Source organism: Trachypithecus francoisi, unplaced genomic scaffold (assembly GCF_009764315.1).
Source record: "Trachypithecus francoisi isolate TF-2019V2 unplaced genomic scaffold, Tfra_2.0 Contig00746, whole genome shotgun sequence".
Classification (NCBI taxonomy): domain Eukaryota; kingdom Metazoa; phylum Chordata; class Mammalia; order Primates; family Cercopithecidae; genus Trachypithecus; species Trachypithecus francoisi.
The window spans coordinates 12674-27845 of record NW_022680869.1 but is presented as its reverse complement, the minus strand read 5'-3'; the positions used below and the strand labels follow the sequence as shown (position 1 = coordinate 27845).

The 15172-nt window shown below is 35.1% G+C and overlaps 1 long non-coding RNA gene across 2 annotated transcripts in view; it reads right to left on the bottom strand.

Moving 5' to 3' along the window:
- Window positions 1–14088, bottom strand: part of LOC117088368 — a 43184-nt gene extending 29096 nt beyond the window's left edge. Inside the window, exons 1-3 of one of the 2 annotated variants that reach the window (XR_004439178.1) lie at window positions 14015–14088; window positions 4207–4336; window positions 3393–3450 (exon numbers count right to left, since the gene is read on the bottom strand). This is a non-coding gene — a long non-coding RNA (uncharacterized LOC117088368). Of the gene's footprint in view, window positions 1–3392; window positions 3451–4206; window positions 4337–14014 lie in introns of those variants that run through there. The other variant, XR_004439179.1, reaches the window with a different exon arrangement.
- Between the last annotated feature and the right edge of the window lie 1084 nt (window positions 14089–15172).

Below are 15172 nucleotides of genomic sequence, written 5' to 3'. Positions count from 1 at the left end.
GTTGGAAGAATATTTTGAAGTAGTAAATGTGATAAGTAAATGTCTTTTTGGAACCATACCTAATTGATATAAATAGTATCACAAAAATAAAAATCTTTTTGAACCTTCTGCTGGTATGGAAGAATAAAAAGCAAAACTCTTACAAATCAGCAAATTTACAGAGGGAGCAGACTATTTCAGGCATGTCCTTTGTATCTTAGAGTCAGGATTCCTGAATTGAATTGAAGAATAAAGTGCTTTCGTTGCAGATTTATTTGTTTTTTGAAGAATTATAAATTCCTAGAGTATCTTGAATTCATATGTGTGTGTAGTCATCAAATACCTAGCTTAAGCATTATGTGCTAAGCCATAATCTATTCTAGCATTTATTTTGAAAAAAATATGAAAACTATAGAAAAGGGAAAATTCTCAGGTAGTATAGAAAATAAACTATATAAACATATAAAAACACGTTTTATTTTAGTGTGATTATTGGCACAGTAAATCCAGATCATTCATATAAAATGCAGGCACATCTATACACTAATTTTCTAATTCTCTTCTGATTTCAAAGCATGGGATACTCACCTATTATTCTAGCTGCAAAGTGTACTTTGTTCAAATTCTCATTTTGATTCAATAAAAGTGTTTGTTGTTTTGAAGGTTCTGAGTAATTACCTTAATTCATTGATTTTCTAAATTATGTATAAAATAAATGTATATGTATTACATATTCCCTCATTAGCAAGAGAAGAGACAACTTTACTTTCAATAGCATCATATAAAATGAAACTTCTTTCCTTTTTGGATCATTTTTTGATCACTGATCATTTTTGATGATTTGATCATTGTACACAACCTACTTCTTGTGAGCACACCACCATTTAAAATCTTAATGCCTGAATTTGAGAGCCACAAGGCACAGCAGAAAATCATTTTGCCAATGTGAATATAAAGATCTTTATTCTTTTTCTGGGCTTCAATACCCCTTTGACCTAAATTTATTTCCAGAAACATTAATTGCTTTTTATATAGTTTGAGTCATTAGTAAATTGTTGTTATAGTGAAGAGCAGAGGGTATTTACCTTTGTTAAATATCAATAGTTTTTTAAAGAATATGTAATTTGAAATACATTACTCATTGTTAGAATATGCTATGAGAGTAATTTCCAAGCAAATAAACTCCTTAAAGACTGTCCTGTAGCATTCAACTTAGCTTATTTTCTGCTAAGTGTTTTCTAATGAATAATCAAGAAACAGCTGGCTTGAATTTACTGAATTTAGGATTTATGGACTTGTGACGGCAGGGATCCCTTTGACATTCAGGTCTATACAGATTCTAAATAGCAGGGTAGACATAGTTCCCTCAGAATGTTCTTTGATATAATTTAATTATTCTGAAAGAAGTTCTCCATTACTCGTATCTGGTGCTGCTCATTCCCATAATCTATTTATATTTATATGTCCATCACCTCAAAGTGCAAATCTACAATCTAATTATTGACAAATAACAGGATTTCCTTATACTAGAAGCTTTACTTTTCTAGTCTGAAATAAAGATGGTATTGTCTACGATTCCTATTACTGAGGATATTTCTTTAAGTAGAATCTTGTTTCACAACTACCTCCATGAGGTTCTTATAAAAGCAGAAAACAGTTGGCTTTGGTTTTTGTTGGAGTAAATGGATTATGAAACAAAAATTATCAAAAATAGAGCAATATGAATTTTAGTTGGCTATAACAAAAGTTCTCAATATGTTGACCATGTTACATGTCCCTGCTCAGTTCTCTTATTGTCCCCTCTACCCTGCTGAACACCATCAATCTTCCAGTCAGAGGGAGAGATAGCCGGTGCTACAAGGCTCCTACCTGACTACAGATAAGCCCAGTTCCTTTTTGTGCTTGAACCACAGCTATTTTTAAGTTGGTTAATATGCACCTCGAAAATCAAAAGTGGTCTCTACATTCATTTCATTGCATGGAAAGGGAGTGTTAGTCAGATGTAGTCTTCAATTAACTGGGCAAATTGTGATCTAAAAGTTTTCCCTTCATTTTTATCACTAATCTTCTCAGTATGCACAGGAATATATGCTACACAAAATAGGCAGTGTCAAGACTGAGCACATCCCTAAGAGCTTTTGTGCAGAGATATCAATTGAGAAACAGAAATCTGACTTACAATTTCCCAAGAAATAGGTAAATGTTACATACAACAATTTAGCATCCATGGTGCAGGTTTCATGGGATTCTCATTTTTATTAAGGATGTAATATTTTATATTTTCTAAGAGTTTTGTAGAAATGTTATTTTTTACAAGTGTGTATTTGGTTACTAAGAGAAATGATAAAGCTCCTTATTTGTCCTGGGAAAAGGAACTGAACCAAAAGTGTACTTCTGAAAATGAAAGTTTCGTGCCAGCCATTAGAAATGTTCTACAAAGATTCAAAAGTTTCTGTAGTGACAGGATGATGTGCAGCAGGAACATTCTCTTGTTTGGATTTGGAGAATGTTGTTAGGGATAATTCAGAAGAACTAAAATTATAGAGGGATGAGAACCTTGGAAGGTGAAAACATATGTCATTCATTATATAAACAAAAGTGAAGGGTGTTGAGGTAAATGGGCTAGAATTTGTTGCAGCCAAAATCTTCACAACTTTGCTAAATAATCCAGTTCCTTCATGCAAATGTGTCTATTCTACAGTTCCCCCTGCTCCTTTGGACTCTTCAACAATGACAAAATTTACATCCATACAATGGAATCAAAATAGGATTCTGTCCATTCTTGGAACGCTGCTCAACATAATCCCATTTGATTTTCGTATAGTCCATAAAGAAGTCAATATGTTTCTGTAATTTATTGAGCTGTCAGCTCCACAAACTTTGTTGGAGCCTCAAGAGATAAGCTACATCTTTTTACTCTTTTAAAAGATGCGCTGGCCTCATGCAGGGAACACTTCAAGGAGTTTTTTGTGTGTGATCAATACATCTCTATTTTTATAAGCCTGATTAGACTCCATCTGCTTTTCTGCTAAACTGCTCAAAGAGGGTCACATAATCAAAATTATAAACTTTCTTGCGTTGTTTTTTTGTTGTATTTGTCACTCAGACTACAAAAAAAATAAGTATTTTCTTTTTAATAACTACAACCTGACACAAAATCATTTCTTTTGGGACTGTTTCCCTAATGTCAAGACTATGGCATCTTGGCTGGGTGCGGTGGCTCACGCTTGTAATCCCAGCACTTTGGGAGGCCAAAGAGGGCAGATCACGAGGTCAGGAGATGGAGACCATCCTAGCACGGTGAAACCCTGTCTCTACTAAAAATACAAAAAGCCGGTCATGGTGGCGGACACCTCTAGTCCCAGCTACTCAGGAGGCTGAGGCAGGAGAATGGCGTGAACCCAGGAGGCGGAACTTGCAGTGAGCCGAGATCGCACCACTGCGCTCCAGCCTGGGCGACAGAGTGAGAAACTGTCAAAAAAAAAAAAAAATTATGGCATCTTTTACTCCCAGTACTGCTTTTTCTTGTTCTAATTATTAGACTTAACAGGTCCAAGACTTGTTTTAGATGGTTTCATCAAAATTTAACAGCTATTCCCCAGGCCATACATAGAAAGCCAGTCAGCTGCCTTGAACTGACCATCGTAGAGACTCCAGCCTCACATTGTAAATACTGCCGTGTCATCTATAAATATGTGCATTTCACCACATTTCAGCCACTGCTGTTTTGGGGAGGCAAGTGCCTGCTACCTTTATTCATGTAGCAGCAGGCACCTTTGAGATTTAAACCATATTCATTTCACTTAAAGGTGGGGATAACAGAGCTAGTGAATGTTTAACTGACTCCATCAAAGTGGGAAGAGGGTTCAAGAAATTAAAGAGAAACAGCTTGGAGGAAATGTATGTAAAATAAAGAGAAATTGCATCTCACAACGAAGGCAGGCTGTATTTTAATTCTGCATTATATAGCTAATCATTTCACTTCCCCTCACCCATGCACATTTTTACATGATTTGTAGAGGAGTACCTGGGTGTATAAGCAGCTGATTTCTTCCTGCCACATACAAGCCACTGCATCTGCTGCCAGGTATTTTATTCATCATAGCAGCTTTTCCATTTAGGGGAATGAACAGGAGCCGAAGGCACTTGCATGCTTAGCATTTTCACTTTGTATTTCAATATACTCAGATGAATTTAGGCCATATGATGTCTCAACAGTAAACTTACCCTTTTTGAGTTTTAGTCTTTGTCAGTTATGGGATTCCTGGATGACAACCTGCAGTTTTAGCTAGCTCTCTTCAGCTCCCCAAAGGCTAAAATCAATCATCATTCCTTTATTCACGATCGAATCACCAATCTGTAGAAAATCAATAGTAGGTTTTGAAAATCATTATCTCAGTTGTTATTTTTAATAGAAAAAAATGAGTCATAAATGCATTATAATTTTACTTGAGCATCTTTGTCATTTTAGCGGAAACATATAAAATAGCAGTTTTTCCAAATATAGCAATATCGCTCAACACTTACCATGCTGGCAAGTAAAGACAGTTTTTTTGCCCCCAATTTGAAAAAAAAAAAAAAAAATGGAAAAAAATTGAAAAATTGAAATTTGAATATTGTACCAAAATAAGAAAATAAGTTGAAAAATGAATAAAACAATTTTATAAAATTGAATTTGAGTTGAAAGGAGTCTTGGAGAAAATGTAGTCCAGACTTCTCGTTTTATATTTTAAAAATCAAATACGTAAGCAAAATAAATAAATAAATAAAAAATAACCGAAGTCCACAAGGCTTTAGGTCAAGTGGACATTAATATAAGACTAAAAACTAAGGATCATGATTTCTATACATTAGTGATTTTCATGGTGTGATTCAGGATCCCATAGGATTCTGAGATGTATTCATGGAATCCACAAAGTCAAATCTATTTTTTCAATAGTAACGGAACTTACTGTCTTTTTTACTTTATACTCTCACAGTGAACCATCAAGTTCTCCAAAGGCTATGTGATGTGTGATACTACACCAGATGGAGTACAGATGATGAGCACGAGATGTCTTCTAGTAAACAGATATTTGCAAAGATATAACAGGTAGTGAATTTATTATTTTAAATTCACAAATATATATGTTGACAATTTCTTTAACTTCTACTTTTAATAGATATAACCCATATAAAAATAACTCTTCAAGTCATTCATAACTTTTAGGGATACAAAGAAATCTGAGACCTGAACCTACGTAGCAGTTAACTCATCTTGTTAACATCTCAGTGCTGAATTTGTATAGTGTATAGATTTTTAACAGTTATAAAAAATCATCAAAAACAATCATGTTTACAATGTATTGGGCGACTAATATATGCCAGTCTACATATAGAATTTAGCTACAATTATACAAGCCAAGTATTGTACCTCCATTTTATAGAGGAGAAAACTGAGGATAAGCAAGTTTACCTTGTCAGTGGTCAAACCCCTAGTGAGTGAGACATCCCATATTCAGACCTACTTCTATGAAACTACCACTTGTCTTCTCAATAGTTCCAGGCTAGTTAGAACTCAGTTAAGCAGAGGCTAAGCCCTGCATATGCTCCTATCATCAATCTTCTCTGCCTCAGATTCATAAATTACACACACACACACACACAGAAAAAAAATACAAGAGGCCAGGCACAGTGGCTCACGCCTGTAATCCCAGCACTTCGGGACGCCGAGGTGGGCAAATCAGGAAGTCAAGAGTTTGAGACCAGCTTGGCCAACATGGTGAAACCCCGTCTCTACTAATAATACAAAAATCAGCCAGGCATAGTGGCAGGCGTCTGTAACCCCAGCTACTCAGGAGCCTGAAGCAGGAGAATTGCTTGAACCCAGGAAGCAAAGGTTGCAGTGAACCAAGATCATGCCCCTGCACGCCAAGCTGGGTGACAGAGCAAGGCTCTATCTTGGAAAAACAAAAATAAATAAAAAATAAAAGCTAATTTGTAGAGATATATAAGGTTTTGGAATTCAAATTAGGAAGTTATAAGCCACATATATATATATATACACACATATATATATACACATATATATGTATAGAGAGAGAAAGTACATAGAAAACTGCATGAGAATAAAATATATAAATGTAAGCGAATAAGCACAATGCGATCAAACAAATGACACAGAAAAAAATGATGATGTCAAAAGGGAAATAAACTCTTAAACAAATAACTTCTTAAAAAGTCAACAAAGGACAGGAACAGATACTTCTTAAAAAGAAAACATGCATATGGCCAACAAGCATATGAGAAAAAGGTCAATATCACTTATCACTAGAGAATGGAAATCAAAACCAAAGGAGATACCATCTCTCACCAGTCAGAATGGCTATTATTAAAAAGTCAAAACACAACAGATCCTGGCAAGGTTGCAGAGAAAAAGAAACACTTATGCACTGTGAGTGGGGGTGTAAATTAGTTCGATTGTGGAAGACAGTGCAGCAATTCCTTAGAGACCTAAAGAAAGAAATACAATTTGACCTATAATACTGTTGACCCAACAATCTCATTACTGGGTATATGTCCAAAGGAACATAAATCGTTCCCTTATAAAGACACATGCATGTGTGTGTTCATTACAGCACTATTCAGATAGCAAAAACATGGAATCAACCTAAATGCCCATCAATGGTATACTGAATAAAGGAAATGTAGTACATAAACACCATGGAATACTATGCAGGAAAAAAAAAAAATACGAGTGTGTCCTATGAAGGAACATGGATGGAGCTGGAGGCCATCATCCTCAGCAAACTAAGACAGGAACCAAAAAAGAAATACCGCATGTTGTCACAAGTGGGAGTTAAATGATGAGAACACATGCACACATAGAAGGGAACAACACACACTGGGCCTAATCAGGGTGGAGAGTGGGAGGAGGGAGAGGATCAGGGATAATAACTAGTGGGTACTAGGCTTAGTACCTGGTTGATGAAATAATCTGTACAACAAATTCCCATGACACAATTTTACCTGTATAACGAACCTGCACATATATATACATGTACCCCTGAACTTAAAAGTTGATCGGGTTCTGTGGTTCATGCCTTTAATCCCAGCACTTTGGGAGGCCGAGGTGAGCGGATCACTTAAGGTCAGGAGTTCGAGACCAGCCTGGCCAACATGGCGAAACCCCGTCTCTACTGAAAATACAAAAATTAGCCAGGCATGATGGTGCGTGCCTGTAATCCCTGCTACTTGGAAGGCTGAGGCAGAAGAATCGCTTGAACTGGGAGACAGAGGTTGCAGTGAGCCAAGATTGCACCACTACGCTCCAGCCTGGGCGACAGAGCAAGAGTCCATCTCAAAAAATAAAAAAATAAAAAAATTAAATTGAAGTTAAGCAAAAACAAAAACTCTCAAAAATGTGTTTCTTGAAAGGAAAGAAAGCATAATAAAAGCTCAAGTTCATTTAAATGAAAAAGGTAATATGTTAAAGGTCAGGGTTAATAGAATGGCAAGCCAAAAATTGTTATGTTCCGAGATATATGTAAAATTTAAAAAGAAGGAAGAGGAGTGGGGAATAGAACAGTTTATAAGTGGATGTTAGCAAGATTCATAATGAATAAGAAATTAAATGAGTATACTTGGCATTATCTTAGACATAATTAAAAAGAAATATAGAACGTGTATAGAATGTTTTAAATAAAGTAAGTTAAATATTAGAACTGGACCAATAGCTAGGCAAAAAGTATAATAATAAGGGTTTTACTGATGTGTATGAGGTTAGGTTGATTTTTGTGAGCAAAACATCTGCTGAAGGAATTACTTTCTAGCAATACTAAATTGTTAATACAATTAAACAGATGTACTTGGAATATTTTTCTCAATTGGCTTATAATGAATTGTTCAAATTTGCCTTCTCTACATATTATAAAAATGATGGAAATCTTGAAATTTGCCTGTTTTATATCCTTTTATATCTTCTAAAATAGATGTTTCCTCTTTTGCTGCCATTATTATTTAGGGAGTAGATAAAAGAAAATGGTTTAAACACAAAATACATACTTTCCCAGTGAGAATAGTTAACAATGACATGTGGATAATAACTGCGAAGTCCATGAACTCCAAAAGGCTGCATAGATAAACGATAAGCATTTCTACCCTAAAAGTAGGGTGCCCAGGAGGCCACTCTTTCCAGCTGAGGATCAGCCGTTAGTGTCAGATCCGAAGTGCAGGGATGGCGACCCAGTCACAGAAAATACTGGGAGCATTTCCTCTCTGGATAATGTGCTAGGATCGGTTTCAGATCTGTGATTTTTCTTTCTTTCTTTGATCTACTGTTGAATAGTTATGGAGGGATTAAAGATGGAAAACTATCTTCAAATGCCACTGAGTACTGTCAAAATTATTTTTTGTGTCTCAGTTAAAATTCAGGAAATGAAACAAATGAGCCGGAGCACAAAAGGTACTCATTCTAAAGTTGACTTGGAATTTCTGGATCTCACAAAGCAATACCTTTGCTCAGTCAACTTTCACAGTTTGAATGTATTTTTAGGGATATTAATATTTGCTATTAAAACATCCTCTCTCCAAGTACCATGGTAAGTGGCTTTCCAAAACTGTTACACATACTTTATTACCATCATTTCATTTTAAAAACCAAATAATTCTCACAGAAATTGAGTAACTTCTCCAAGCCTATTCAGCTAGTACATTTCATAGCAAAGAATAAATCTGGGTATTAATGACTATGCCTGTGTTTTTTAGCCTCCTGAATAAAACTGTCTGGGAGTGGGGCTCATATTTCTAAAAATATCCTTGTACATAACCAGGACAAGTAATCATTACCTTATACCCACAATGTGTGCAAACAGATCTGCAACAGCCTTGGAGATATGAATCATCATCTCCATGAATATGTTTAAAAACCAAAATAGAAATAAAACAAAAATCCACCTCGTTATCTGGACCCTGAACTCAAATCAACCTGTCTCGAAACACTGTAAGTGAACCTGGTTACATAGTTCAGTTGGTTCATACACAGTCTGCAAGTGTGAATGTAGCTAGGACTCTAGGGAACAGATGGTAGTCCCTTCTCTCCCATTCCACCCATTCATTTAAATGCCTTGTGTGTCCAACTCAGGCCCAATAAAACAATAAAAGAGAAAAACGTGTTTGAAATCAGAACATGCTATAAAATAAAAAGGAAATAAAAACAAGGAGGAAATACGAGTTATGAGTGGAGAAATGAATCATGGTAGGTGCAGAATTATCATACAGGGATTTGAGCCATCACTCACATCCCCTTCTCTTCATTTTGTCCACATGTACGGCATAGGTGTTATCTGCAAGAATTGTAAAGTATATCTCCAATTTTTGGCAGTAATTCAGAACTGACCAACTGTATGGCACGTGAGGAATTTTGTCTTATTGGAAAACAAGTCAGAATAATGATACAAATAAAATTATAGTAACCAGTAAAATAGGGAAAATAAAGTTGGGCTAGAAAAGCAGTGACAAATGAAAGTATATTATGAGCAAGAATTTAAATTATCAATGAAAAATATGGAATTACTGAGCTAGAAGAAAATGTCATTTTCACATTACTGAAAAGAGATGATTGAACGCTTTTACTCAGCAGATTTAATAATTTATACCAAGATTAATCAAGTAATAACCAAAGTAACAACCACTCATAGAGTGAGGCACTGTGTTAAGCATTTACATTTATTTAATATTTATAATTTTATAAATAGATATGATCCACATTTTACTGAGGAAGATTGAGACTCAGAGAAATTAAGTAATTTGTTTGAAATTACCTATTAAAAGTAGTAGCAGAGCCAAGTTGGAACAAAGTTCTCTAGAATTTTATAAAGTGAATGAAGACCTTATAAATAACATTCATAGAATTAATTAGAAGGAAGGGAGTGTGTGGACTAATGTAGACAGGAATGTTCCATTCGGTATTTAATGATATATGCTGAGTAACTGCTGTATCACAGTCTCTCAGTAAACATGGTCCCTTTTAGGTCATTACCATTGATGTAGAATAGGCTGTTAGAAACATCAATAAATCAGAAAGCACTGTAATCCAATCTTTGTAAATGAACTGAAATAATATATTTTTAAATTATTTGAATGACAACATAAGGCAGAGTGGAAATAATTTAGAACTGAGATTATAGAACTAGAAATATTTAGAAAAATTATTTAGAATTGAAGACTAAACTAGGAGAAGCACAGGAACACGTAAGCATAAAAGATTATGACTGAGAAGGACAAAAGTAAAGAGAAGGAAATATTTTAAAATAAAAATGCTATATAAAAATATGAGAAACAGTAACAGATGGAGGAGACAGATAAAAATGGTTCAAGATACATGTTATGGTTCTCTGAAATAAAAATCTACATCGGAGAACAAAAATTAATAAAAGTTATAATGCTAAAAAATTTCTAAAATTAAAACCATAATAAAAAGACTTAAAAGTACAAATAAAAGAGTACAACACAAATATAGACAAATAGACCCAGAATAACCAATAATGAGGCTTATTCTAATAAAATTACTAGAATTAAAAAGTCCATTGAACATCTAAGTAAAAATATAAAAATACTTCCTAGAGAAAGAAAATTAGACTATCATGAGACTTTTCAATAATGGTATTCTGTAGCAGAAGGTAAGGGATACCTAAGGAAGGGGTAACAGAATACCTAAGGGAAGGGGTAACAGAATACCTTAAAAAATTTACTATGAGCCTAGGATTTGATCCAAGCAAACTGCATTTTAACTATAAATTATTTAGATAAACTTTATGACAGTGAAATACTTGGAAAATTCTGTTTCTGTTAGCACTTTATAAAGAATTTACTAGAGAATGTACTCTAGACAACCAAAATGAATGGAGAAACCACAAGAGGATTGGTGGTGAGCATTTAATATATAGGATTAGCAATAAACATGGTTATAAGATATGGATTAGGCCATGCGCCACGGCTCTCGCCTGTAATCCCAAAACTTTGAGAGGCCAAGGCAGGCAGATCACAGGGTTAGGAGTTCGAGACCATCCTGGCTAACATGGTGAAACCCCTGTCTCTACTAAAAATACAAAAAATTAGCTGGGCCAGGTGGTGGGTGCCTGTAGTCGCAGCTACTCAGGAGGCTGAGGCAGGAGAATGGCATGAACCCAGGAGGCGGAGCTTGCAGTGACCCAAGACAGCGCCACTGCACTCCAGCCTGGGCGAGAGTATGAGACTCCATTTCAAAAAAACAAAGACATGGATTATAGCGGGAAGCAGTTGTATGCTCTGACAATGTAGATATGGTAACCTAGCAGAAATAGGGAAGAAGGAAAATATGTAATTGCATAATTACAAAGGTTAATATGATTGTGAAGCAACATTAAGGGAAGAGAAATCACTAAAAATTTAAAATAAAATGAATCAAATAAATCAAATGTGTATCCTTTCGGCAGCATATTCATTTCAAGAGAAATTATTTCAAATGACTGTAAAAAAACAGTAATTGGAGTACACTTCCCTAATGAGATATGACTTAAGAGCACAAGGAAATTAAAGAACACCAACCATGTAAACTGTTTTCAGTAATTATATCATTGTTCTTGTGTCAGCGTTGTAGTTTTGATACAATTAATTGGTATAATGTGGGATAAAACAAATGAAGAATCACGTGATAGTCCAACTCTATCATTCCTGAGATTCTCAGTGTGGAAAAAAATATAGAGAGATGTAAGAAGTTAAATGAATTCACTCATTTTTAAATTTTAATTTATTGGATAAGTAGAAAGTAATTCATGAAGTGTTCTCTCTTCAAATATAAAAACAAAGCAAAAATGTAACCAACTATATACACACATACATGCTACGTATATTATACATATGTCTATGTATTTATATGTGTGTATACACATATGTATGTATGTGTGCATACATATACATACATGTACACATATACATAAATGTACACATATATGTACCTATATATTCACATATAATAGAAAGTCCCCAGCTTAAAATGGTTCCACATAAAACATTTTCAAACTTTCTGATGATGTGGAAGCAACATGCATTCAGTAAAAATCATACTTTCGGTACCGATACAACTGTTGATTTTTCATTTTCAATATAGTATTCAATAAATTACATGAGATGTTGAACACTTTAACATGCTTTGTCTTACATGATTTTGCTCAACTATAGGCTAATATAGCTGTTGTGAGCACATTTAAAGTAGGCTAGGCAAAGCCATGATAAAAGCATTTTTGACTTATGATATTTTCAACTTATGATGGGTTTATTAGGATGTAACCCCATCGTGAGTTGAGGAGAATCTGTATTGCTGTTGTTTGCTTGGTTTTATCTTTATTCCATTGTTTTGTTTTTATAAATTTTTACTTCCATCTGCTGAAAAGTCTAGAAGCAATGACCAGCTCACAAGCAATGAACACTGCAAGTGCGCAGATGGCAGTTTTGGAATACCAGTTTCCACTAAAAAAAAAAAAAACAAAAAAAAAACAAAGGGACAGTACAGTGAAATGAATTATTTTAGATCTGAAGCAGGAAATACATAATATGAGATCTGGAGCCGGAAATACACAACAAGAGACCACAACACAGCCATGAAGCTGTCAAGAAGAGGTATGTGAATAAGCCTAAGTATTAGGTTTCCATATTTAAGTTTGCATCTAAAGATGAAACTATTTGAATATTAATGAGGTTAAACCTGTCAGGGATGGAACTTCATCAGATATGTTCAAATGTATACAATCATATATATCTATTTGGGAGGATTCTAGAAAACTAAATTTTTATTTTGAAAACTCACATGTCAAAGCAAAGAATCTGGCATGTATCCAGTCTTTCCTTTAAAGAATGTACAACTAGGTAACCAAATGATAAATGAGGAATGCTTCTCTTTCAGAAATATTGCAGCCAGTAAATCAAAAAGTTATAATGAAAGAAAATAACCATCACTTTGCAACCCATAATTAATTAATGGATCTAGGTATAAATCATCAATGGCTATTAACTTCACAAATCAGATATGATGGGCTTTCTGAGCAGCACAACTTCACCTCTGAAATAATCTTACCAAAATATTCTAGATCCACCTAACATTTCACAGACAAAAATAGAGGACAGAAGATCATGCTAAATGGTAACACAGGGATGTAATCAGCAGAATCCACGGTGTGGAAAATTCTTCAGGAAAGAAATGTGAGTTCCTTCAACACATAAATATCAAAGATAAAGAAACAAACATAAAAGACAGTGGAACCTAGAAATTGGAAGCTAATTAAGAGAAGACTTCTGATTACCATCTGAGAAGAGAGTTTTAAAGTCATCACTCACATTCTTGCAATAAGAAAAAGCTGAAAATAATAAAAATCAATTACTTTGTATGGAACTACCAGAGAAACAACAGGGTAGAACAAACTACCTCTCTAAAATTTGAAGACAGATATATCCCAAGCAACACAGCCCAAATATGCTTACCTGAAATGAAGCTCTAGTTAAATTGTAACTTTAATGAATTGCTGGAGGCTGAGTATGGACTAGTATGAATGAAAAACTCTGGGAGGTTGTTGTCTCAAGGGAGCCCAACATTTTCTTAGGATTTGTCTCCAGGTTTTCAGTGAAGATCTGACAAAGATTCTATCATGGGTTTTGCAGTGGAAAAAGGCGAATCATTTGAAATACAATCAAAGCCTTCTCCGTATTTGGGTTTACCCTCCAGGGGAAAAAGTTCCCCAGAGCCTTCTTCTACCCTGGGGAAGAGCATCTCTCTGAATCCTCTAGCCTTTGACTCTTCTGTAAGGAAGACAAAAAAAATATAGTCAACAGGGGTCACGCATTCAAGGAAGTAGACTGGCAATGCTGCAGCAGGAAAGGAAGTAAAAGGTAGGGTTAAAAAATAAATTAATAAAAAAGCTATATCATTGGAGAACCCACTCTTGAAAGCCACTGAGACAAGTCTGCTAGATGACAGGTGTAATAGAAAGCAAATCATACAAGACTCCCCTACCCCAAACCTTACCTTAAGCCAATAGTCTCCAATACAGTAAGAGTGCATTACAACAGCAAGAGCTGCAAAATACAGACTGTATCTGAAGAGAAATACTCCTGGAAGAAGACCACATCTGATCTTTGACAAACCTGACAAAAACAAGAAATGAGGAAAGGATTCCCTATTTAATAAATGGTGCTGGGAAAATTGGCTAGCCATAAGTAGAAAGCTGAAACTGAATCCTTTCCTTACTCCTTATACGAAGATTAATTCAAGATGGATTAGAGACTTAAATGTTAGACCTAATACCATAAAAACCCTAGAAGAAAACCTAGGTAGTACCATTCAGGACATAGGCATGGGCAAGGACTTCATGTCTAAAACACCAAAAGCAATGGCAGCAAAAGCCAAAATTGACAAATGGGATCTAATTAAACTAAAGAGCTTCTGCGCAGCAAAAGAAACTACCATCAGAGTGAACAGGCAACCTACAGAATGGGAGAAAATTTTTGCAATCTACTCATCTGACAAAGGGCTAATATCCAGAATCTACAAAGAACTCAAACAAATTACAAGAAAAACCCCATCAAAAAGTGGGCAAAGGATATGAACAGACACTTCTCAAAAGAAGACATTTATGCAGCCAACAGATGCATGAAAAAATGCTCATCATCACTGGCCATCAGAGAAATACCAATCAAAACCACAATGAGATACCATCTCACACCAGTTAGAATGGCAATCATTAAAAAGTCAACAACATAAAAAAGGAAACAACAGGTGCTGGAGAGGATATGGAGAAACAGGAACACTTTACAGTCCTAGTTCAACCATTGTGGAAAACAGTGTGGTGATTCCTCAAGGATCTAGAACTAGAAGTACCATTTGACCCATCCATCCCATTACTGGGTATATATCCAAAGGATTATAAATCATGCTGCTATAAAGACACATGCACACGTATGATTATTGTGGCACTTTTCACAATAGCAAAGACTTGGAACCAACCCAAATGTCCATCAATGATAGACTGGATTAAGGAAATGTGGCACATATACACCATGGAATACTATGCAGCCATAAAAAAGGATGAGTTAATGTCCTTTGTGGGGACATGGATGAAGCTGGAAACCATCATTCTAAGCAAACTGTTGCAAGGACAAAAAAATACACTGCATGTTCTCACTC